This window comes from Trachypithecus francoisi, unplaced genomic scaffold (assembly GCF_009764315.1).
Source record: "Trachypithecus francoisi isolate TF-2019V2 unplaced genomic scaffold, Tfra_2.0 Lachesis_group5, whole genome shotgun sequence".
Taxonomy (NCBI): Eukaryota; Metazoa; Chordata; class Mammalia; order Primates; family Cercopithecidae; genus Trachypithecus; species Trachypithecus francoisi.
Window position 1 is genome coordinate 35,459,601 of NW_022681470.1, and position 25,830 is coordinate 35,485,430.

At 38.2% G+C, this 25,830-nt stretch overlaps 1 protein-coding gene and 1 pseudogene across 2 annotated transcripts in view; one reads left to right on the forward strand and one right to left on the reverse strand.

The window, feature by feature from the left end:
• The window catches only part of RALGPS2 (Ral GEF with PH domain and SH3 binding motif 2), a 187,337-nt gene that overhangs the window by 1,281 nt on the left and 160,226 nt on the right, over positions 1–25,830 (forward strand). The gene's annotated exons all lie outside the window — the stretch shown is intronic.
• LOC117076758 lies at positions 16,779–18,200 on the reverse strand (annotated as a pseudogene).

The window sequence follows — 25,830 nt, forward strand, 5'->3', positions numbered from 1 at the left end:
AATGTTAATTTGTTTGAGCTGGGAGGGGTAAGGGAGGAGAAAGAAAGGGCACTGATGTTAGCTGTGGAGGAGGGGCAATTGAAATACTAAATTTCTGTTAAAAAAAAAAAAAAACACTAAAAGAAATATCTAATGCCTAGTGTGTATTTAAGACCATAAAGTAGAAACATACAGGCAGCAGTTAATTGAGCTTTATCGTTTATGCTCCCTGGATTTTTTTTCCCCAACACTTTAGTTGCTATAGAGAGCCTTGTTTTCTTACCAGTGTTTGTGAGTTGTCTTGGGTATTTTTCTGTATGGACCATTAGATCGATTCCTGTTCAAGTTTCTTTGAAGATGACCATCAGAATGTTAGGAAACTTTTCAGTCCGTGTTTGCAGAGTATTGCTGTTAGGCAGATCATAGCTTGCTCATTATGAAGCCTGTTCCACTCAAGATAATTATGCTTGTACAAGTGCTATAGAACAAGTGCTATAGAATCGTACATATAAGTGTATTACTCTTACTGCTAAATATCTTACTTTAGAATTATGAGGAAACTTCCAAAACTGAACATCCAAACAGTATTATTTTAACAAAGATAACCTCTAACTCAAGCTTTGTAGGCATGAAGTTTATCATGTAGCTTCAAAGGTCTTTTTAGGCAGATCTAAATATCAAGATGTAAAGGCATTAATGCCATTTGGGATACATAATTTCAGTGTATTTTAAGCCTAGTTCATTTTTTCTTTTTAAGATTCAGCATAGTTTTTAAACGGTAAGATGTGCACTTTTTCCATTATATTCCACTTTTTTTTTTCTTTTAAGGTGGATTCTCCTTATTTGGCTGAGGCTGGTCTCAAACTCCTGAGCTCAAGCGATCCTCCCGCCTCAGGCTCCCAAGGAGCTGGGACTACAGGCGTGAGCCACTGTGCCTTATTTCACTTTTCATTGAATTAAGGAATTTGACTTTTAGTAATACTTTGGGGCAGGACTCTGGAAATACTGTTTAGTTTGCCTAGATTTTTTTCAGATTGCAACATAAATTTGAAGATAACACTTGCATTTGTCAGGACACAACATGCTTTTCTAATATTTATATGTAATACTCGAAAGAATACATCAAATTTTCCTGAGAGAAAATATAACTGAAAAACTGGCTTTGTGAGTCAGGTACATATGTGAGTAATATATTTGTGTGTGTGTTTTTAAATACCTGGTATGAGTCTTTTTATTACGTCATTCGAGTTGAGTGTAGTGAATGATGAATATATAGGTGAAATTGTCCTATTGCAACTTAAAACACTTAAGCTTTTTCCAGAGGCTCAGTTCATTCTGCACATATTTATTGGGTACCTACTTGGTGCCAGTTAGTCCCCTAGAGGTTGGGTACACAACAGGGGAAGAGACAGGTCTGTGCCCTGATGGGGTTTAATTGATAAGTGGGCAAAAATGTTAGTTTAAAAGTTTAAGAAGTAGAAACTCCTCTGATAACTTTTTGGTTAAGGATATTGTTTTTCTCTTTCTGAGGATAGTGGGAATTATTGCCTGGAGAACAAAAACATTGACAAATTTTTTAAAATATGCATATGTTTATATACTTTGGGTTCCTGGTTACCAAGTATACCAAAGATAAATATTCTACCTGAAGTCAGATGATGCATAGTTTGCATGTGGTTAGATAGCCTTATTCTTTTGGTTTATGTAGTTAAATGAAATGTTTGCTGAAAATATTCTCTCTTGGCACTTATTTATAAGGGAATCTAAATTTTTTTTTGGTCTAAAATTTTAAAATATCACCTTTTTCTTTCTGGCTATGAGTGAACCAATTCCTTGACAATCTGGTTTTCCAGAAATTTTTAAAATAACTTTTAAACCTTAAACTAAACTATTAATTGAAATGTATTTAATCAAATTTGTTTTCTTTTGTGAGTTAAACTTTAAACTCGTTTATTTTCTCCCAAAGCATGCTTTTTTTTTTTTTTGCTATGTAAAATAGACACATAGTTTGGGTTTACTTTTAATTTTAATGATACACGGTGTGAGAATAAGATATGTTGAAATGTATCCATTTTTTGAATATGAGATATTGTGTAATGCCTGTATTTGGAATAAAATTGTCACTTTAATATGACTACTTTTTTTTAAGTTAATTTTCAATGAAAGATAATTCAAATAGCTTGAAACTACCCCAACCTGAGGTTCCTTGGAGAGGAAAATGAATGTATTGCATTACCCTATAAATTGTTTCTTTAAATGTGTCTTAAATTTCCTGTTGTTTCCTTTTTAGTGAGAGAATAAAGATTGGGTATGATAAATTTTAGTACTGTGGAATTAATGTGGAATCTTTTTTGATTTAATGTCTTGAGCTTTTGATTTAGGAAAACTTTTAACTACATAATAGAAATAAAACACTGGAATTTAAAATGTGTTACATTTACCTATTCTATGGAAAGAAAAAAGTTTGAATATAAATTTACATAGTTACTTTAGTAAGTACCTAGTTAGGGATATGGGAACGATCTATATAGACATACAGGTATGTGGATATAGCAGTATTCATATGACTTAGCTTGAGGAGGCTTGGCAGTTTATTTCATTACAGAGAAACTTTTGGTTCTGGCTTTTGAGTAATACATTGTTTTGGAGTGTAAAAGACTTGAATCTCTCATCTTGAATTTAATTGATAGTTTTCTGTTATTTCACTTACATGACTTTTTTTTTTTCAGAACAGATTTTCTTCAGTTTGATTTCCTTTTGTTGTTCTGGAAGCAGTCTTTTCTGAAAACTCTGTTAAATAGCATCCCCCATCGTACTCTGTGCCTTTGCCTTGCTTTATTTATTTATTTTTACATCATTGCTTTATCTGACATTAGAACATACATTAGTTTATTATCTGCCTCACTCTCTGATTGTAAGCTTCAGGAGAGCAAGGGCTTATTTTGTCCACTGTTGTCTTCCTAGCACCTAGAAAAGTATCTGACACATAGTGATGCTCAGATATTTGTGGGGTATTAATTGTTATGAATAACAAAGCACCCCTGGTTTTGTTCCCTTTTTTAAAAAAATTAATATTTATACAGCTGTGCAGTTAGAAAGAAAATTGTACTACAAGGGTTATACAGGTTGAGCATCCGAATCTGAAAATCTGAAATCCAAAATGTTAAACTTTTTGAGTGTCAGCATGACTCTCAAAAGAAAATGTTCATTGGAGCATTTTGAGTTTTAAATATTTGGATTTGGGATGCCTAACTGGCAAATGCAAGTCTTCCAAAATCTGACAAAATCTGAAATTCAACAAGATTTGAAATCTGAATTTTTCTGGCCCCAAGCCAGGTACTCAGATAACCTGTAATTAAAACTCCAGTCCTCTGTCTCATCTCTTCATGACTTTCCCTCCTGTGTCCTGCTCTCAGAGCAACCATAGGTGCTTCTTCTGATATTTATTTACATAATTTTAAAATGATATGCTTTTACTGTTTGTTTTTCAATTTTATTTGTTTATTTTTTGAGATGGAGTGTTGCTCTGTCGCCCAGGCTGAAGTGCAGTGGCATGATCTTGGCATACTGCAGCCTCCGCTTCTTGGGTTCAACTGATTCTCCTGCCTCAGCTTCCCAGGTAACTGGGATTACAGGCATGTGCCACCACGCCTGGCTAATTTTTGTATTTTTAGTAGAGATGGGGTTTCACCATGTTGGCCAGGCTGCGAACTCCTGACCTCAACTCTTGACCTGCTCTCCCCGGCCTCCCTAAGTGCAGGGATTACAGGTGTGAGCCACCACGCCTGGCCCTGTTTTTCAATTTTAGATGTTATGTATTGGCTTTCTGCTGTGGTAGATGAGTCTATGCTTTAGGATTCTTGTGCCACCTTGAGATTTCTTTCCCACTGTCTTCCCAATATAGTCATGCTTTTGATTAAATCAGCGTTTGTTTACATTATTATGACTGTAAATATGTTTGCAGTGGAACCTTACAGTGTACTATGATTATATTTCTTGGAGTTGATTTTTTCTTTTTATTTCTTGGTTTCCTATTTGTCTCTGATTTTTTTTCTACAAAGTGTCCCAATATCATCAAACACATCAGGTAATTAATTGACCACTCAGTTTTTTAAAAAAGAATGAAATTCTTCTTGAGCTCTCTTATCTTCTTGCTCAAATCTACACTTTTGCCCACCACTTACTCTGTGTAGCTATACTTGTGACTTCCCTTCATCATGATTCTGAGAATTCTTTTTATTTTTTTATTTTTTATTTTTTTGGAGACAGAGTTTTGCTCTTGTTGCCCAGGCTGGAGTGCAATGGCATGATCTCAGCTCACCACAACCTCTCCTTCCCGGGTTCAAGCAGTTCTCCTGCCTCAGCCTCACAAGTAGCTGGGATTACAGGCATGCGCCACCACACCTGGCTAGTTTTGTATTTTTAGTAGAGACACGTTTCTCCATGTTGGTCAGGCTGGTCTCGAACTCCCAACCTCAAGTGATTTGCCCACCTCGGGCTCCCAGAGTGCTGGGATTGCAGGCGTGAGCCACTACACCCAGCTGATTGTGAGAATTCTTTTTGCCATTTTTCTGTGTTGGAGCCTGTGATCTCTGGATCCATGTCCTCCACTTTCTTGATTTACTCCTTTGTTTTAGTGAAATGCATCCTTTGGTAACTTTCAAGAAAGAGTATATGAAGAGGTAAACTTTTTGAGATGTGTGTATTGCTGAAAATATTTTCCTTCTGCTTTGACACCTGGTTGATAATGTGGCAGGGATAGGTATAGAATTCCAAGGTAAAAATAATTTTCTCTCCAAATTTAACAGATGATTATAATTTTCTGGTTGTTTTGGTTTTTGTGTTTTTGAGACAGAGTCTCCTCTGTCCCCCAGGCTGGAGTGCAGTGATGTGATCTTGGCTCAGTGCACCCTCCGCCTCCTGGGTTCAAGTGATCCTCCTGCCTCAGCCTCTCAGATAGCTGGGATTACAAGCGTGTGCTACCACACCAGGCTAATTTTTGTAATTTTAGTAGAGATGGCATTTCACCATGTTGGCCAGACGAGTCTCAAACTCCTGACTCAAGTGGTCCACCTACCTTGGCCTCTCAGAGTACTGGGATTACAGGTGTGAGCCACCATGTCTGGCCTGATTTTCTAGTTTGAAGTGGTTGTTGAAAAGTCTTATGCCATTCAAAATCTTCATGCTTCATACGTGATCTGGCCCTAGGATCTTTTGTCTTCAGTATATCTGATATGTCCCTGATATTTTATGTATCTTGTAGGGATTTTACTTTATTTCTTCTGCACTGAATTTAGTGGGCACTTGCAACCAGCAGCGTTCATGATTATATGGAGAGGAGATATGATCTAGTTTAGAGGTCAGCAGACTTTTTCTTTGAAGGTTAGATAGTATTTTAGGCATTTTGGGCAATACAATCCATTACTGCTACTCAGCTTTGCTGTTGTCAAATGAAAGCAGGCATAAGCAGTGTGGACTGTGGTTTGCTGACACCTGATCTTGTACAAGCAGAAGGGTTAGCCTTTGCTTTACCAGGAGTAGCGAGAGTTACTATAGAAATAGGAGAAAAGACAAGTATATGGATAGACACATGATGGTGGTAGCTTGAGAACATTTTCATGAGTGTTTCAATTTACCTTTGTATATAGAGACCAAGCTCATCATCTGAGAGTAAGGAAGAATGGGAATATGTATTAGAGGTTTGAGAAGGAATACTACATGACATAGCCATTTGTCAAAAGTAAGAAAGTGAATAGAAGAGGGAGAGTATGATTGCCAGGCAGCAGTAAGGGCTCCCTTGCGATACATGATTCTGAATTTTTTGTTCCTGATTTTTTTTCTTTTTTTTTGAGATGGAGTCTCACTCTGTTGCCTAGGCTGGAGTGCAGTGGTGAGATCTCAGCTCACTGCAACCTCTGCCTCCTGGGTTTAGGCAATTCTCCTGTCTCATCCTCCCAAGTAGCTGGGACTACAGGCCCGTGCCACCACACTCAGCTAATTTTTTGTTTTTTTCAGTAGAGACGGTTTTACCATGTTAGCCAGGATGGTCTCGATCTCCTGACCTCATGATCTGCCTGCGTTGGCCTCCCAAAGTGCTGGGATTACAGGGGTGAGCCACCGCGCTCAGCCACGTTCCTGATTTTAATAGGAGTACCTTTAACATTTCATCATTAATTATAATGCCTTAATATTGGTTTTGATAAATAACTTAAGACTTTTGGTAGATATGCTTTGTCATACTAGTTTTCTAAGAGGTTTTTTTTTGTTTTGTTTTGTTTTGTTTTTAAAAAAACATAAAAGTGTCGAATTCATCAGGTGCTTTTTCTTTGCAGGTAGAGATGATCATCTTTTCCATTAATCTGTTAATAGGATGTATTACATTAATGGATTATCTCCTGTTGAACCATCTTTGCATTCCTGAGTTAAACCGTATTTAGCTGTGGTGCATTTTTTCACCCACACTGCTGAATTTGACTTGCTGGTGTCTTAGAGTTCTTTAAGATCTACATTTATCAGTGAGGTTTATATGGGTGTATTTTGAATTCAAAATTACACTGACTTCATGAAATCAGTTGTGAAGCTTTCTTTTTCCCCCATTATCAGAAATAGTTCTGTAAATAGAGATTCTTTGCTCCTTGAAGGAGCTATAGATTTAATATGAAAATTTCTAAAACAAGACATGGAAAATTATCTGTATGACCCTCTTGGAGGCAAAGACTTTTTAAACCAGGATGCAAAAAGTGCTAACCAGAAAAGACTATTTCATTAAATAAGAACGTCTATTCATTAAAGAATACTATTAAGAGAGAAAAAAGGCAAGTAGCACACTGGAAGAAGTGTTTGCAATACTTACATCTGTCAGAGGACTCGTATATAGAGTATATTTAAAAGTATGCAAATCAATACAAAAGAATTCAGACAACCCAGCTTTAAAACAAATGGGCAAAAGACTGGAACAGGCTTTTTAGAAAATGAATTGTTCAGATGGCCAAGGTTAAAAAGTACTGATACATAATTTTCAGAAAACTGCAAATTAAAACTATAATATGATACCACTACATACCCGCCAGAATGGTGTTAATTAAAAAATCTGAAATACAAAGTGTTGACAAGAATGTAGAGCATTTGGAACCCTTATACATTTCAAGTGGGTTTGAAAATTGGTACAGCCACTTTGGAAAATTCTTTGGCAGCATTTGCCTAAAACTGTATCTGTATGTGCTCTGTGATCCACCAATTTCATGTCTGGGCATAGACCTAATAGAAATCAGTATATATGTGCATTAGAAGAAAACATAGGGGTAAATCTTTATGACCTTGGAATAGGTGAAGGATTCTTATATATGACACCAAAAGCAGGAGCAACAAAGCAAACGAGGTAAATTGAACTTGAAAATTAAATTTTTTATGCTCCAAAGGATGCCATCAAGAATGTGAAAAGACAATACACAGAATTGGAGAAAATATTTGCAAGTTGTATGTAACAAGAAACTTAGAATGTATAAACACTCTTATAACTCAGTAATAAAAAGACAACTCAGTTTAAAAACAGGCAAAGGAGCTGAACAGAAATTTCTCAAAGATAAGCAAGTGGCCAATAAGCACATGAAAAGATACTTGATGTTATTAGCTATCAGGAAAATGAAATCAAAACCACAGTGAGATACCACTTTACACCACTGGGATGGCTTGAATGAAAAAGTTAGATAATAAGTGTAGGCAAGGATGTTAAGAAATTGGGATCCTCATACACTCGTGGGAATGTAAATGGATGTAGCTTCTTTGGAAGACCATGAGGCACTTCTTCAAATAATTTAACATAGAGTTGCCGTATGACCCAGCAGTTCCTCCCCTAGACTAGCAGTTAGAGGTAGAAAACAGATTAGTGGCTTAGGCTAGTAGCAGGGGAAAGGGGGTGGTAGCTAAAGGGTATGGATTTCTTTCTGAGATGATGAAAATCTAAAGTTCTAAAATTGACTGTGTTGTTGGTTGTACGTCTGTGAATATGCTATAAACCATTGACTTGTACATTTTCAATGGGTGAATTGTATGGTATGTGAATTATATCTCAGCAAAGCTGTTAAAGGTAGGAAAAATAATCAGTGATATGACGGTGTTGCCATAATATTTGAGAAGAGCAAGATGAAGAGGGATATACCAAGTATTTGTATGAAGCAAACAACTCTGAAACCTTTATGTCTGTTGTGTTTAGACGATTTTGTAAGGTGGAAAATGTTGCACACTAAATGTAAATGTTCATTTTCTTACTGGTCTAAAATAGGGAGAGGGAGAGATAAAAGGGAGAAAATAACTAAAAGGAGTTGATTTAGAAAAAAAAAATAGCATGTATAGCAAGATCTCAGTTATGTGAACTATAAATGTTAAAAATGTTAAGAGTCGTTGTCTGTGTGGTGGTATAGCAGATCTTTTTTTATTTTTTCTGGTTGGTTGATCTTTTTTATTTTATTAATAGAAGTAGTTAAAATGAAATTAAGAGGCAATAAAATAAAAATAAGTTATAAAACTGCCATAGCCATAGCAAACAAGGCATGTCCATAGCAACTTCGTCATCACTCCCAGTCTGTCAACAACAACAACAAAAAAATTGGATAAATAATTTGTGGTATAGCCTTATAGTGTAACACTGTACAGTAGTGGAAAAGAATGAACTGTGGCTGTACTCAGCAAACATGGGTGAATATCACAGATAAAATGGTGAGCAAAAGAAACCAGACACAAAAGAGTACGTACTTCATGAAGTCATACTGAAATTAGGATGCCTAATAGTTAGTAGATTAATTAATAGAAGTAATTAAAATAGTAGATTAATAATTAATAGAAGTAGTTATTTCATGACTTCATTTACATAAAGTTTAGGGCAGGGTCAAACTCATGTGTGGTGATAGAAGCATGAGCATGGTGTTTAGGAGTTGGGGCTAGAAGGGTAAGAGAAGCAACAAAGAAGAACCTTCTAGAGTGCTGGAAATGTCTATGTTTTCTTTTCTTTTCTTTCTTTCTTTTTTTTTTTTTTTTTGAGACTGTAGCCCAGGCTGGAGTGCAGTGGCATGATCTCAGCTCACTGCAACCTCCGCCTCCTGGGTCAAGCAGCTCTCCTGCCTCAGCCTCCTGAGTAGTTGGGATTATAGGCATATGCCACCATGCCCAGCTACTTTTTTTTTTTTTTTTTTTTAGTAAAGACGGGGTTTCACCATATTTGATTGGTGGTTACGTGGGTGTCTACATGGTAAAATTCATCACACAGAATACCTTAGATATGTACATTATGTTTGTATGTCTCAAAAGTAAAACAAATGAAACCATAAAAAATAAAAATAAGCAAAATATTCTTGTACTTACATCAAAAGTATTTGTATACTTCTGGGGATAATTGTGTTGCATTCAAAGATAGTTTCTCTCTACTATCATTTTTAGTGGTAGCATTGTATTGTGTGAATGTATCATCTGTATCATCATTTAAACTCTTGATGAGCATTTAGGTTGTTTCTTTTAGATAGTATTAATGGTGATAGAGTTAACATCTTTTTTTTATAGCTCTTCCTGTAATATCTTTTTTTTATAGGTTTCCTTTTGATGAATTCCTAAAAAGAAAGTTATTTGGAGGTTAAGGATGTTTGCATACTCGCTTATGGTGTGCATGTTTGTTTCTCTATGCCCTTACTCACTTGGCAGTTAGCTTTAAAAATGTGTATGTGTTGATGTGTTATGTAATAAGTACTCTCTAATTCTTTTAATTTGTGTGTGTGTGTGTGTGTGTGTTTTTGAGACAGTCTCACTCTGTCGCCCAGCCTGGAGTGCTGTGGTGATCTCGGCTCACTGCAGCCTCCGCCTCCTGGCTTCAAGCGATTCTCCTGCCTCAGCCTCCCAAGTAGCTGGGATTACAGGTGTCTGCCACCATGCCTGGCTAATTTTTGTATTTTCAGTAGAGTCAGAGCTTCACCTTATTGGCCAGGCTGTTCTTGAACTCCTGACCTCAAGTGATCCAGCCACCTCGGCCTCCCAAAGTGCTGGGATTAAAGATGTGAGCCACTGCACTTGATTTGCATTTTAAACATTTTCAATGAAAGTACTGTTTTCACATGTGTGATATTATACTACTTTCTCCAGTTTTCTCTTCACATCCTACCCATTCTTTTTGTTCAATCTTTTAAAAGTCTTTTAATGAAATAGTTGTACAAAAAAGTGTATAGAGTCAGGCGCGGTGGCTCACAGCTGTAATCTCAGCATTTTGGGAGGCCAAGGTGGGTGGATTGCTTGAGCCCAAGAGTTTAAGACCAGCCTGGGCAATGTGGTGAAACCCTGTCTCTACAAAAAAATGCAAAAAAATTAGCCAGGCAAGGTGGTGTGTGTCTGTAGTCCCAGCTACTCAGGAGGCCGAGGCTGGAGAATTGGAGTCCGGGAGATCAAGGCTGCAGTGGCCATGATCGAGCCACTGCACTTCAGCCTGGGCAATAGAGGGAGACCCTGTTTTAAAAAACAAAACCAAAAGCATATGAAGAATAATACAGTTAATCCCTAACTTAAGAAATTAATCAATGCAGTTGAAGCACCCTACTAGTTCACATTAATGTATAAGAAGTCTTTATGTATTAAAAATATTGGCTCTTTGTCTCTTGTTTCACTTCTCCCTGTTTTATCTTTTGTCACCCAACTTACTGTATTTCATTGAATCTAAAATGGCTTCAGTTGTAAGAGGCACTATTTATGTACATCTAAAAATAAGAAATGGCATTAGATTTTAAGAGGCATCCTAATCCTAATTTCAGAGATTTTAAAAGGTAAGAAAACGCACATCTAAGAATTGATGAAATACATGTATTTCACTGTCTTGCGCCTTTTTTTGAGACGAAATCTTGCTCTGTCGCCCAGGCAGGAATGCTGGTGGCATGATCTCGGCTCACTGCAACCTCCACCTCCCAGGTTCAAGCAATTCTCTGCCTCAGCCTCCCAAGTAGCTGGGATTGCAGGTGCCCGTCACCACGCCTAGCTAATTTTTTTGTATTTTTAGTAGAGATGGGGTTTCACCATCTTGGCCAGGCTGGTCTTGAACTCCTGACTTCGTGATCCACCCATCTCAGCCTCCCCAAGTGCTGGGATTACAGGCGTGAGCCACCACATCTGGCCAGTGCCGCATTTAACCAGATGATCAATCTCTTGTTTCTGTTTCTATTGTGAGTCCTAGAAAGCCTTTCCTATGTCAAAATATATTTTAAAATTCACCTATGATTACTTCTAGTATTTTTATGGCTTAAATATTTTTCATTTTTAATTCATCTTATTTTAATGTAAGATCTAATTTTTGTCTTTTTACCCAGATGGTTAAACAGTTGTCAAAAAGTTAAATGATATTAATGATTTTTTTTTCTTTTGAGACAGAGTCTTACTTTGTCACCCAGACTGGAATCCAATAGCATGATCACAGCTCACTGCAGCCTTGACCTCCCAGGCTCAAGTGATCCTCCTGCCTCAGCCTCCCAAGTAGCTGGGACTATGGGTGCACACCACCAAACCTGGCTAATTTTTTTTGTCTTTTGTAGAGACATAGTCTCTACTATGTTGCCTAGGCTGATTTTAAACTCCTGGGATCAAGTGATCCTCCTGCCTCAGCCTCCCAGAGTGCTGGGATTACAGTGTGAGCCACCATGCTTGGCCACATTAATGATTTTCAAACAAGTAGTGATATGCTCAAATGAGCTTGCTAGGAAAACAATATGGCTTTGGATTTTGGTTGGGTCTAGTCAAAAATTATCAGTTTTATTTTCTAATAGATGAATATATATATATTTTTTTGAGATGGAGTCTCACTCCATCGCCCACGCTGGAGTGCAGTGGCACGATCTTGGCTCACTGCAACATCCACTTCCCAGGTTCAAGCGATTCTCCTGTCTCAGCCTCCCAAGTAGCTGGGATTACAGGCGCATGCTGCCATGCCCGGCTAATTTTTTGTATTTTAGTAGAGACGGGGTTTCACCATGTTACCCAGGCTGGTCTCGAACTCCTGAGCTTAGGCAGTCCACCCGCCTTGGCCTCCCAAAGTGCTAGGATTACATGTGTGAGCCACGGAGGTCGGCTAATAGATGTATATCTTAAATTTGCATTGAAAGGAATGTGAACATCAAAACTAAATTTGAATTTTATGTTTCCTTAAATTTCTAGTAAGTATCTACATGTTCTTGGGATCAGTCAATATAGTTTACTAAGTTAAAATTAAATTTTTTAAGGATAGGCAATGGTTATAATTCTTTGATGAAAGTCTGTATGAATCTGGGCAAGTTACTTAGTTTAACATTCAGCTTTTTTATTTGTAAATGGGTATAATAGTGCCTTCTCATAGGATCATTGTAAGGATTTCTTTTACTCTTTCTTTCAGAATTTTGAAGATCAGGTGTAATTATAGCCCAGATTCTGTTGCATCTGTGGTTATTCTAGATCTCTAGGGTTACTGGAGTAAATTATTTGTATACCTCTTCCAGTCCTGATTTAGATTTCCAGGATTTGTCTAGAACATTTTTTTGCCTTCTGGAATTAGCTTACATGACAAATCTGTATGTTTTCTGTTGCTTTTCTTAAGCTACAGTTTTGTGGATGTGCTGAAATACTCATAGATAATTTAGGGGTTTGTAGGTGGGTGATTAGTAAGGTGTTTTTTTGCAATTTTGATATGCTGATATATTTTTGTATGTTTGTGTAGTTTAGATCCTATCTCTTAAAGCTAGAGGGACAGGAATAAGTCTACTTAAAGAGAAACATTTTGAGGATATCTTATGGATAAGAAACTCTGCTTCTGACTTGTTTGTTTTGGTCACTGGCATTTTTTAATGTTTTCTTGTAAGCACAGTACTTGAGAGTGTTATCATGGAAGTATTGTTGTTCATGTCTTCTTGGTGAGAGGCAGTCTTATATGTGAAACCACAGTAAATAACATAAAACAATATGTTGTTTTGTGTCAGATTGAAGAGCATTAGCAGTTCACAGAAGAAGAGGCTCAGTGAGGACAGGAGGAGTGGTCCTTAAGGAATGTGTTTCATTTAGGTGGGAAGAACGTACTGATTATTGAAACAGCATGACTCAAGATGTGGCAACAGGAACTTGGTTTTGTTGGCACGATTTGGATTGAAGGGTTTGTTTGGAATTTGGCGGGAAATACAGTACATTTGATGCGGTAGGACTAAATATTCAGTCCTTAGAAATGAAGCAGGGGAAATTAGAATTGAAATGGTAGTACATATTGTTATTCACTAGCTAAGCATGTCACTCTATTTCATTTCTTCAAGAGAGCCAAAAGGTGACAGATAGAACTCATTGCCAAAAGGTTTTTAAAGATAACACTTTGAAGGTTTGGACTTCAGGGAACAAGCAGTACTAATGAAGCCATCTGTGCTGCACTTGTTTATCTAAACAGTTTGGACAGCTGAACTGGCTCTAGGAATCAAGTTAACAAACCTAGCCCCTTCATCTGCTTGATTCCAATACCGCCTAACAGATATAGCTATAAGGATGAATAGGGTCATTGATACTACTTTGACTCTGAACAGTATTTGAAATAATAGACGATAGTGGGTTTTTCTCCTCAGTTGTGGTACTCTTGATGGAGTATGGCAACCTTTGACTTAATAGTCACTGGACCTGTATTTCATGTCTTGTGTGATGCTGTAAATTATATGATCCCCTTAGTAACAACCAAAATTTGTATTTATAACTACTTAATTACTATAACTAAGTAGATTAGAAATCCTGGCAAGACTTTTGAGTCCCAGAGTAGTAGTGATTTATCTGAGCCAGTATCCTAGATATGTAATTTATAATTCTGGCTTGCCCACAGTTCCTTTGGAGGAAATCTGCTTTTTCTACAGTACATTGCCGAAGAACAGACCTCAATAGCAATTTTTTTTTTAACCATATAAAACTGTATTGCAGTGGATTGGTCCAGCAGTGGGCATTTGACCTAAGGGCTGCTAATTCATCAGCCACCTAAAAACCCAGGATTGTCTAGTTGGGAAAATTTATAGTCAGTTATAGAAAACATGGAGTTAATTTGCCATTGAGCCATGGGAGCTGAAGCTGGAAAGATGTGTTGGTGTAGAGTCCTATAAAACTAAAGTTTGAAGGAATGGAAAGTAGATGTAAACAGAAGCTATGAATTACAGAAATGATAAAGGAGATAAGGAAGCCATTTGGTAACTATAAAAGAGTAGGGCATATGTGCTGAGAGAAGTGCAAAATTCTGAGAGAAACCATGTGGTTTGAGAGAGAGGCACACAACACGAGAGTGAAGATTCTAGTTTCTGGCACTGTAGATGCTGTTCTTCCTTTAGTACTTCTGTGGCTCCTGCCCTTCTTGAGACTACATTCATTCCTCCCCACCCCCAGGAAAGATTGTAGGCTTTGGTGTTAGACATTTGACATTAGAATTCTGGCTGTTTTACCAGCCCCTGCAACCTTGGGCAAACTGCTTAACCTCTCTGTCTCAAATCTTTCTCACCTGTAAAATGAGTATCGTAACAATACCTTTTCTCACTGGATTGATGTGAGGATTAAGTGAGAATGACACATGGAAAGCTTAGAACAATGCTAAGCGTATAACAAATGTTCAATAAGTAATATATATGTAATGATATTTGAGGTAATTTGATTTTTTTGCAACTAAAAGAGTCTATAGTTAATCTCCTTGCTGATTGACTTAGAGCAGAGTAATCTTGTGTGGGTGGGGGCTGGGTAAACAAGATATGGTATAAGGAGTTAGAAAATATTGTCTTATACAGTGTGAATAATAATACATTGAGCATTTAATAGATGCTTGGTGTTCTAAGCATTTTACCTGTATTAACTCATTGGATGTTTCTGTTACCTTCATTGTAAAGATGTAGAAACTGAGGCACAGAGAGGCTAACCAACTTGCCCAAGGTTATAATGGTGAAAGACCGAATGCTTTTTCCCTAAGACCAGCAACAAAACAGATGGCTACTCTCACCACTTCTGTTTCACAGCGTGCTGGAGTTGCATTGCAGCCAATACAGTCAAGAAAAATAAATAGACTGGGTGTGCTGGCTCACGCCTGTAATGCCAACACTTAGAGAGGCTGGAGAGCAGGGGTGGATCACTTGAGTTCAGGAGTTCGAGACCGGCCTGGCCAACATGGTGAAACCTGTCTTTACTAAAAATACAAAAAAAATTAACCCAACATGATGGCGGGTGCCTGTAATCCCAGGTACTCAGGAGGCTGAGGCAGGAGGATCAGTTGAAACTGGGAGGGCGCACCACTGTACTCCAGTGTCGGGGCGACAAAGTGAGACTCCATCTCAAAAAGAAAAGAAAAGGCATCCAGATTGGAAAGGAGGAAGTAAAATATCTTCTTTGTAGATGACGTGATTGTCTGTAGAAAATCTGATGGAATTTGCTGCAAAATTTTTGGGACTAAGTGAATTTAATAAAGTTGTGGATTACAGAGTCAGTCTATAAATATCAATTGTATTTATTTAGCAATGAGCAGTTAGAAATTGAAATGTAATGAAACCAGTACCATTGATAATAGTATCAGATATGAAATACTGTAAACTACACAGCATTGTAGTAAGAAAGTAAAGACTTAGATAAGTGGGGAGATATTCTTTGTTTATGGGTGAGAAGAGTCATTGTTGCTAAGATGACAATTATACTAAATTGATCAATGCGATTCCAATGAAAATGCTAGCAAGCTTTTTTTGGGGCAGGGGGATAGAAATTGGCAAGCTGATTCTGAAATTCATATGGAAACATAAAGGACGTAGAATAGCCAACACAGCTTTGAAAAAAGAAGAACAAAGTTGGAGGTCTAATGCTATCTAACATCACAATTTATTATAAATCTGAAGTGGTCAAAACAATGTTGTATTTGAATAAGGATGGCAAAATAGATCAATGGAATAGAACAGAATCCAGAAGTAAGCCAGTACATAAATGGACAACTGAATTTTGACAAGGTGCAAAGGCAGTTCAGCAGAGAAAGGATAGTCTATTCAACAAATAATGCTGGCACAATTGGGTATCCAAATGCAGACAAATGAACTTCAGTCTATATCTTGCACTGTTTGTGAAAATGAACTCAAAATGAATCAAAGACCTAAATGGTAAAGCCTAAAATTACAAACTTTTGGCAAAATTAGGACAAAATCTTTATCTTGAGTCAGGCAAAATTATTTTTAGTTATAACACCAAAAGCATGATCCATAAAATAGCACATTGATAAAGTGATTTTTTTTATCAAATTGAAAATGTGCTCTTCCAAGGAGAATTCTTTTTTTTTTTTTTTTTTTTTTTGAGCTTCATTCTGTCACCCAGGCTGGACTGCAGTGGTGTGATCTTGGTTCACTGCAACTTTCACTTCCTGGGTTCAAGCAATTCTCCTGCCTCAGCTTCCCAAGTAGCTGGGACTACAGGCATGTGCCACCCACCACACCTGGCTGATTTTTGTATTTTTAGTAGAGATGGGGTTTCACTATGTTGGCCAGGCTGGTCTCGAACTCCTGACCTCAGACTCCCAAAGCGCTGGGATTACAGGTGTGAGCCACCATGCCTGGCCAAAAAGAGAATTCTTAAGAGAATGAAAAGACAGGCTGCAGGATGGGAGAAAATACTTGCAAATCAAATGCGTGATTAAGACCTTGTATATAGAATATATACTAATGAACTCTCAACTAAACACCAACAATCCAATTTTTTAAAATCTGCAAAATATTTGATAGATACCTCACCACAGAAGATATGCTAAGTATATGAAAAGATGTTTAGTCTTTACATATATATTTTTTTTATTTAACAATAGTATTTAATGCTGCCAAAAAGTATAAAAATACAGTAGGAATGGCAGTACAATACAAAGTAATCTTTCCTAATTTGTTTCTTGTATATCTTTCTGCGTTTCATACATGTATTATAAACACTTAACAACACGTCACATTAAAGGTTCTGCAAAGTCTTATGCTGGTCGGTGCTCTTCATCCCCTGGATGTAAAGTTTACTTTGTAAACAAACAACTGTGAGGCAATCTAGAGGGTTAGCAAGCCTCATTTTAGTTTCCAGAGTGGGCTTCAGGTCTTGCTTTGCACATCAGTGGTTCAAAATTTGTAGCTGCAGAATATTCTCAAGTCATAAATATTAGGTGTCTGTCAATCTTGGCCTTTTTCTTTTTCGTTCATTCTCATTTAGCCTCTGTTTCATCTGCTGCACTTTCTGAGCTGTGGTGGCCTTTCTGTCCTCTCGAATACATTTCAGTAGAGCACTCTCATTGTTCTCCTCCATTGTATCTTGCATTTTAGAAGAAAGGCCTGTACATCAGTCACCTGTCAGTTTGTATTCTTCTAGACCTATTCTGTTCCCATTGTATTTTTCAGTCACTATTTTGTTTGGTGAATGATCAAAAGCAGGAGATAAGTCTCCTTAGAAAGTTCTTTCCATCATTTCTGTATACTAGAATCTCCCTTTATACATTTGCTCCTTATATTATAGCCATGTATGAGAATCTCAGTTGATCTGGGGTCTGAGATAAAACCCATTCGGTATTTTCTCATGTTCAATAACACTTGTTTAATGTTAATATCGTCTCCTTTTTCCATGAAAACAAGACACGTGTCTATCAGAGAGAAGGTGCCAGAGTGCCCAATGCCTGCACTACAGTGGATCACTGCAGGCCCATGGTCAGGGTTCCACGAGCCAGATTTTCTCACTTTAAACAAGAAATTGAGAAATGAAGCTGGTGATTTAGGGACTCCAAAATCTGGCCAGGTAGTGTAATGAAAGTGAGATATTGTTCTGGTTTCACCACTGTTGATATTTTCTATTTGTAGTAGATGTACTGTATAATATGACTTCACATCTTCTGACAAGAGCTTCGCACTGAATCCTGTTTCTTTACAGCATCTCTTGGTCATCTTTTGGCCAGTACTGTGCATGTTTAACCGATTCTTTCTTCACAATGTGGTTCAGCATGACAACTGCTTTGGTCTTCTGCTGCCAAACCATAAGCCAGAAATGGCAGCATGCGTTAGGAAGTGGACCCTGTGTTAAGATGTAACTTCTTTGTGCTTCTGCTATGTCAACTAAGCTGGCATTAATATAATCATTCTCAGCATTTTGCAGTTTAAGACAACTGTGATCATCAGGTACAGCGGCTGCCAGCGATGCTGAGCATCCAACTCCTTTAACTCCCCCTCAGTGGTGGTGGGCATGGCAGCAGGAATGAGCTGGCGTGAGCAAACCCTGCTCCAGCAGAGAGGCTCAGGCCCCGCACGATCCACGGAGAGCCTCTATTATATTAATTATCATGTTAATAGTCACTAAAGAAATGGGAACCAAAATCAGTGAACTAGCACTACCTACCTGAAAGACTGACCATACCAAGTGTTAGCAAAGATGTGAAAGACTAGAACTCTATACTTTGCTGTTAGGACTGTAAAACGGTTCAACTACTTTAGGAGACAGTTTGGTTGTTTCTTAAAATGTTAACATACGGGCTGGGCACCATGTCTCACTTCTGTAATCCCAGCACTTCAGGAAGCTGAGGCAGGTGGATCACCTGAGGTCAGGAGTTCGAGACCAGCCTGGCCAACATGGTGAAACCCTGTCTCTGCTGAAAATACAAAAATTAGCCAGGCGTCATGGCATATGCCTATAATCCCAGCTACTCGGGAGGCTGAGGCAGGATAATCCCTTGAACCCGGGAGGCGGAGGTTGTGGTGAGCCAAGATTGCGCCACTACACTCCAGCCTGGGCAACAGAGTAAGACTCTATCTCAAAAAAAAAAAAAAACAAAAACCTTAACGTACACCTACCAGCAGTTCCACTCCTAGGTATTTACTGAAAAGACTCATGCACTAATGTTCACAGCAGCTTTATTTATGATAGTCACAAACTGGAAAAAATGGATGAATAAATTGTGATGTAACTATACTATTTAGCAATATAAATGAATGAACTATTTATTGATAGTCAAAACAACAGGGATGAATCTCAAAATAATTATGCAGAGCAAAAGAAGGCAGGCACTGGCTGGGCACGGTGGCTCACGCCTGTAATCCCGGCACCTTGGGAGGCTGAGGCAGGTGGATCACCTGAAGTCAGGAGTTTGAGACCAGCCTGGTCAACATAGTGAAACCCCATCTCTACTAAAAATACAAAAATTAGCCAGTTGTGGTGGCAGACACCTGTAATCCCAGCTACTCAGTAGGCTGAGGCAGGAGAATCGCTTGAACAAGAGGTGGAGGTTGTAGTGAGCCGAAATTGCACCACTGCATTCCAGCCTGGGTGACAGAGCAAGACTCCATCTCAAAAAAAAAAAAAAAAAAAAGGCCGGGCGTGGTGGCTCGAGCCTGTAATCCCAGCACGTTGGGAGGCCAAGACGGGCGGATTGCGAGGTCAGGAGATCGAGACCATCCTGGCTAACACGGTGAAACCCCGTCTCTACTAAAAAATACAAAAAACTAGCCGGGCGAGGTGGCAGGCACCTGTGGTCCCAGCTGCTCGGGAGGCTGAGGCAGGAGAATGGTGTAAACCCAGGAGGCGGAGCTTGCAGTGAGCTGAGATCCGGCCACTGCACTCCAGCCTGGGCGACAGAGCGGGACTCCGTCTCAAAAAAAAAAAAAAAAGAAGGTAGCCACTTTGGGGGTGACTAATTATGTTCCTTATCTTGATTTTTCATAGGTGTATACTATATATATATTTTGAACTATATAATTTATTGCATGTAACCTATATAAAGGTTTTTTGTTGTTGTTTTTTGTTTGTTTGTTTTACATTGATAGGGATGGAGTCTTGCTATGTTGCCTAGGCTAGTCTTGAACTCTTAGGCTCAAGCTGTCCTCTTGCTTACAGGTACACACCACCAACAACCCATTTAGTCTATCACTTAATTGATAGACTAAAATTTAGCTTTTGTTTTTGGACCAAATCTGTTTTAAAAAATTTTTAAATTCATGCAGGCTGAGTGCGGTGGCTCAAGCTTAATAATCCTTGCACTTTGGGAGGCCAAGGTAGGTGGATCACCTGAGGTCCAGAGTTTGAGACCAGCGTGGCCAACATGGTGAATCTTTGTCTTTACTAAAAATACAAAAATTAGCTGGTGCCTGTAATGCCAGCTACTCGGGAGACTGAGGCAGGAGAATCACTTGATCCCAGGAGGCAGAGGTTGCAGTGAGCCGAGATCACGCCATTGCACTCCAGCCAGAGCAACAGAGCAAAAACTTTGTCTCAAAAAAAAAAAAAATGCAATAAAGATTTACTACAGATAGAAAATGATAAAAGATTGATTAAAAACTTTATATAACATGCATTAGGGTTCTATAGAGGGACTGAACTAATGGAATAGATATATATATATTAAGAGGAGTTTATTAAGTATTAACTCACAGGATCACCAGGTCCCACAATAGGCTCTCTGCAGGCTGAGGAGCAAGGAGAGCCAGTTTGAGTTCCAAAACTGAAGAACCTGGAGTCTGATGTTTGAGGGTGGGAAGCCTCCAGCATGGGAGAAAGGTGTAGGCTAGGAGGCTAGGCCAGTCTCTTTTTCACATTTTTCTGCCTGCTTATGTTCCAGCCACACTGGCAGCTGACTAGATTGTGCTCACCCAGATTAAGGGTGGGTCTACTTTTTCCAGCCCACTGTCTCAAATGTTAATCTCTTTTGGCAACACTGCTCACAGACACACCCAGAATCCATACTTTGTATCCTTCAATCCAATCAAGGTGACACTCAGTATTAACTATCACATGCATCATTACTTTGTTTTTCATATACTTCAATATATATAAAGCAGAAACAGTTGAAAGAAATTTTGTTTTTAGAAATCGTTAAGAAATAAAATTCCTTTGGAGTAGTGGTTTTCAACTGGAGACTGTCGTCTTGGAGACGTTTGATTTCACAGCTGTTACTGGAATCCACTGGGTAGAGGCCAGAGATACTTCCACACAGCCTGCAATGCACAGCAAAGTCTTCCTCAACAAAGAATTATCTAGTTCCAGATGTTAGCAGTGCCAAAGTTGAGAAACCCTGATTTGGAGTATCTAAAGTCAATTTTAGTTGTTTATTATTTAATCATGTGTTATTACACGTTCATGTGTTGAGTATGTTACTGCCAAAACAAGTTGCTAAACAAAAACCTTTTAAGAAAATTGTGTATTAGGCCTTTGGGAATGTGTGGATGATGTGTTCGTGAGACTCTTTGATTCATGAAATTATTATTTTTGGGTAGCCACCTGGAGTTCTATTTGGATGTGTTGCAGTACTTGTGTTCGTATCCTTTGAAAAAAAATGTTGAAATATTACCACTTGTACACCTCATTCCCCAACCTAGTCTGATAGAGGCCACCAGTAGAGCTTAATTTTAATTGATAGACTAAAAATTAGTTTTTTAAAAAAATAATTGGTGGCTATTCAAAATCTGAAATTTAGATTTAAGATTTATTAATTTTGAATGCCTTCCTAGCCAGCTTTTTTTCCAGTGTTCCATAAATAGGCCAAGATCCTGGTTCTTAGATCTAACTTTAGCAGTTTTACTGATAACCCTTGGATCTTTAGTATTTTCTTCTTTTTCCATTTTAAAAGAGAACCTTGAGGAGAGAGAAGGTAGATATGAATGGAAGAATAGGGGGAAGGACAATGATTTGGATTGGTTTGAAACGTTGGCCCCTAATATGTTGCGTTTGAGGAGTGGTATTTTTCTAAACGGAGTAATACTTGGGATTTTGTAAATTCAGTTTGATGAGGATCTTAGAAGTAGGTTACTGCTATTGCAGTTATCTACAGCTGCTCCAGAAGACTGATGGCTATATGACTGGATTTGATCCATGCATGGAGGTAGAAAGTACCTTACTTTGCGTATTACTCACATCTATTGCACTAAAAGCAGTGCTTTCTGGCTGGGTGCAGTGGCTCATGCCTGCAATTCTAGCACTTTGGAAGGGTGAGGCAAGCGGATTGCCTGAGCTCGGGAGTTCAAGACCAGTCTGGGCAGTGTGGCAAAACCCCATCCCTACAAAAACAACAACAACACACACACACACACACAAATTAGTCGAGCATGGTGGCACACACCTGTAGTCCCAGCTACTTGGAGGGCTGAGGCAGGAGGATCTCTTGAGCCTGGGAGGTTGAGGTTGCAGTGAGCCAATATCACGCCACTGTACACCAGCCTCGGTGACAGAGTGAGACTCTGTCTCAAAAATAATGAATAAATAAATAATAAATAAATAAAACAGTACTTTCTGAAGTAGAATCTATCCATTTTTGTTCTAGGTGAGAGGTTGACAAACCTCTGAAGGCCCAAAGAGTAAATAATCTACGCTTTGCAGGCCATGCAAGTCTCTGTTGCAGCTATTCAGTTCTGCCTTTGTAGTGTGAAAGCAGCCATAGACAACACATAAATGGATGAGTGGCTGTGTTCTGTTAAAATTTTATTTACAAAAATGGGGCTGGATTTAGCTTGTGGGCCAGTTTGCCAAACGCTGTTCTAGGCCACTAGTGTTTCCTCTTTGGGATATTTGGCATTTTCTGCTTAATTTTCCAGTGATGGCTTACTACAAATAAAAGAGAGTGGCACCCTTTTACTTGCAGCTACTGTGCTGTGTTTGATGGCTTTTACTGATGATGGTATGTAATAAGTGAATGATGTGAACTTTAAGAAGTAGAATAAGGCAACCTTAGGTTTTTTCTCTCTCACAGTCTGCATGCAGCTGGTTGATGAATTCAGGCACTTTTACTTTGAAAAGTCTCTGGAATTAGGTTTTTTAATGTTCGTATTTATAATTTCTTGGCTGCAGTAGGATAATAACCTCTTTATTGCTACTTCTGCATTTAAGGTTCTCAAATTCATCAATGTCCACAAATGTTACCTAAGTTACCTTTCTAAAATAAAAGTATTGTAGTACACTTCTCTGTCTATAATTATGCAGGGACTCCCAGTCACCCAGAGCAGTGGTTCTTGACTGCTTTTTATTCCTGAGTCCCTTTGAAAATCACTAATAGCTGTGGATCCAGGAAAATGAGTTTATTTTTGTGTGTGTTCATGCACACAGTTTTCATACTTTGGGGGAATTGGGCAATATATAGCCCTAAAGTTTTATGCATGTCTCTTAGTTAGGAAATCTTGATTTACATTAAAGTACATTTCTTTCCATGCTGTTGTAAGTGCTTCATGAGCTGGCTAGAGTCTATCTTTGTAATTTATCTTCCATGTTCACACACACAGACATACACACCCCATGCACTCCCCCTCCCCAACCCGTTGTGCTTTTTTCTACAAAGAACCAACATTCCTCCGTTGTGGCCATTTCTTCCATTCTTGTGGCTTTGCAAATAGCATTTCCTCGTGCCAGGATTGCCCTTACCATAAATTTCCCTTCCATATGCCCATTTTCTACTTGTTAAGACTCATCTCAGATATCAGATTCTCTGTGAAGATATTCCTGACATCTCTTCCTTGGCAGACAGAAGTAAATATGAAGAAATTCTAGCAAATGAAACAAATAGGGACACCTTTTTTCGGAGTGGGGAGGAAGATGGAAGGAAGGTTTCTTGGAAAGCTTTATTTGCTCTTCTTGAGAGAGAACACTATTCCATAACCTTCTGAACCTCTCTAAGCCTCCTTTTCTAAACTGATTATCAGTTTCTTAAATTGATTACATTATTGATAAATAATAATATCTTGGAGGGGTGTTAGAATAAATGATGAACAGTGTTTGAATCTCCTAACACCTCAATACTTACACAGGAAATTCCCTTCTTCTGGTCATTGGGTGGCCTCCGGAACTTATGCAGGAAGGAGTAAGTGTACGTTCAGAGACCTGGTACTCTTAGTTCTTAATAAAAATGTTCTGCTGAAAAACTAGGTCATAAATTTACTAGAACATTTCTTGAAATCCTTCTGGTGAAATTAAAGTGTGTGGGTAAGCTACAAGTCACTGTGCAAATATTTATGTTGTTATAGGTATTGTTACATTTAAAAGACCAGAGGGATCTTTACTATTAGAGCAAAAAACTTTTTTTTTTTTTCTAGTCAGTTACTGATAGAATAGATTTCTGGCTTTCACAAATTAACACTTATAATTGTGGGTTCTCACTATTCCATGAATGACAGGGAGGATGCATGGCATATGATAGTTTGTAATTTGCTGAGCCCAGATTGGTCCTAGTCTACTACCTAGTAGGTAAATCTCAATGTGATTTGCTAATCTCTACTATTTGTAGAGTAATTTTTGTTTTTTTTTAGATAGGGTCTCACTCTGTTGCCCAAGCTGGCGTGCAGTGGCACAGTCTTGGCCCACTGCAGCCTTGACCTCCCAAGCTGAAGTAGTTCTCTCACCCCAGTCTTCCAAGTAACTGGGACTATGGGACTATAGGCATGAACCACCATGCCCAGCTAATTTTTAATTTTTTTTTTTTTTTTTTTTTTTGTAGAGATGGAGGTCTCGCTTTGTTGCCTAGGCTGGTCTTGAACTCCTGGGCTCAAGTGGCGCTCCCACTTCCCTCTCTCAAAGTGCTGAGATTACAGGTGTGAGCCATGTGGCCTGGCCATAGTAACTTTTGTTGCCATCACTATCTTTCTACAGCTGGAGCCAACTCCTGCTGCTTGCTGGTGATCAAAGAGAAGCAAAAAGCAATAGCTGTAGAAGGAAGAATTTAGAGTAAATTAAAGAGTAAAATGTAACATTTCGTGATGGCTTTAATTCATGATTCATATGAGTCACCTTTACAGTTTACATAGTGATGTGAATAAGTATAAATTATTTCAATCTTCTTAGAATCATTAAAGGTCTGTAGGAGTTAAAAAATAATTACACTTTAATGTTTTATATGCCATAGTAGTATTCTCCAATTTGGAAATCTTTCACGTTGTCTTGGAAAAAATACTTCATAAACTTATACCAAGGGTCTATTGTAGTTGAAGTCATTGCTTAGGTATCCATTTGTTGAGACTTTGAATTCAGTATGGTCTCTCTCTCTCTTTTTCTGTCTCTCTGTTTCTGTGTATATCCGTCTGAATGGAATTTGTAAGATATAATTTAATAGTCCATTAATATGGACTCTACCTTTTCATTGTATACAGTCCAGGCTTTTCTATTATTGTGACAAACATTGCCCTTTATTTCCTCAGACTCAATTCCTGATGCTTCCCACCTCCATTTGCATTTGCCCTCTGTACTGTACTTGAACTACTGGCAGTCCACTGAATACGAGAAGGGATTTCACTGTTCCTTTGTACATACTGTTTCCTTTGTCATCTTATTCAACTAAAAAACTTTTATTAGAAATGAAGAAGGAGAGAAACTAGTTATTTTACACCCAGCCACTCACACATTTCCATAGCATTTAAACATTCAAGAAGGGCTGACGGAAAGTGCCAAGGATTAGCAAATGGAAGACTTGAATTTAAGATCTACCTGTGCCATTAATTGGTTATGTGGCCTTGGCAAGATCACATGACCTTGGCGTTGGATTGGTGTTGTCTTTTGTAAAATCAGGATTGGAACAAAGCAGTGGGTTTTTTCTGCCTTCGTATTCTTTCATTCTTACACATTTGAAAGATACAACACTTTCTCTTCACTTTACAATGAATTCCTACAGCCGTGATTCTCTATGGTATTCGGGGTTGGGACATAGGCCCTGAGACGAGGCAGGTATTAAAATTAGAGAAGACCTGGGGTTTGAAATGCACCCTAAGTTGAGATCTCTAAGATATCTTCCATCTCCTAAATAATATTCATCTGTATTATTAACACGAGGCAAAAATATTTATGGATATATGAGCTTAGGTCCAAAAAGCTGTTCTTCAGCCTTTTTTGTCTCAGGTCCAGATTGACGCTAAA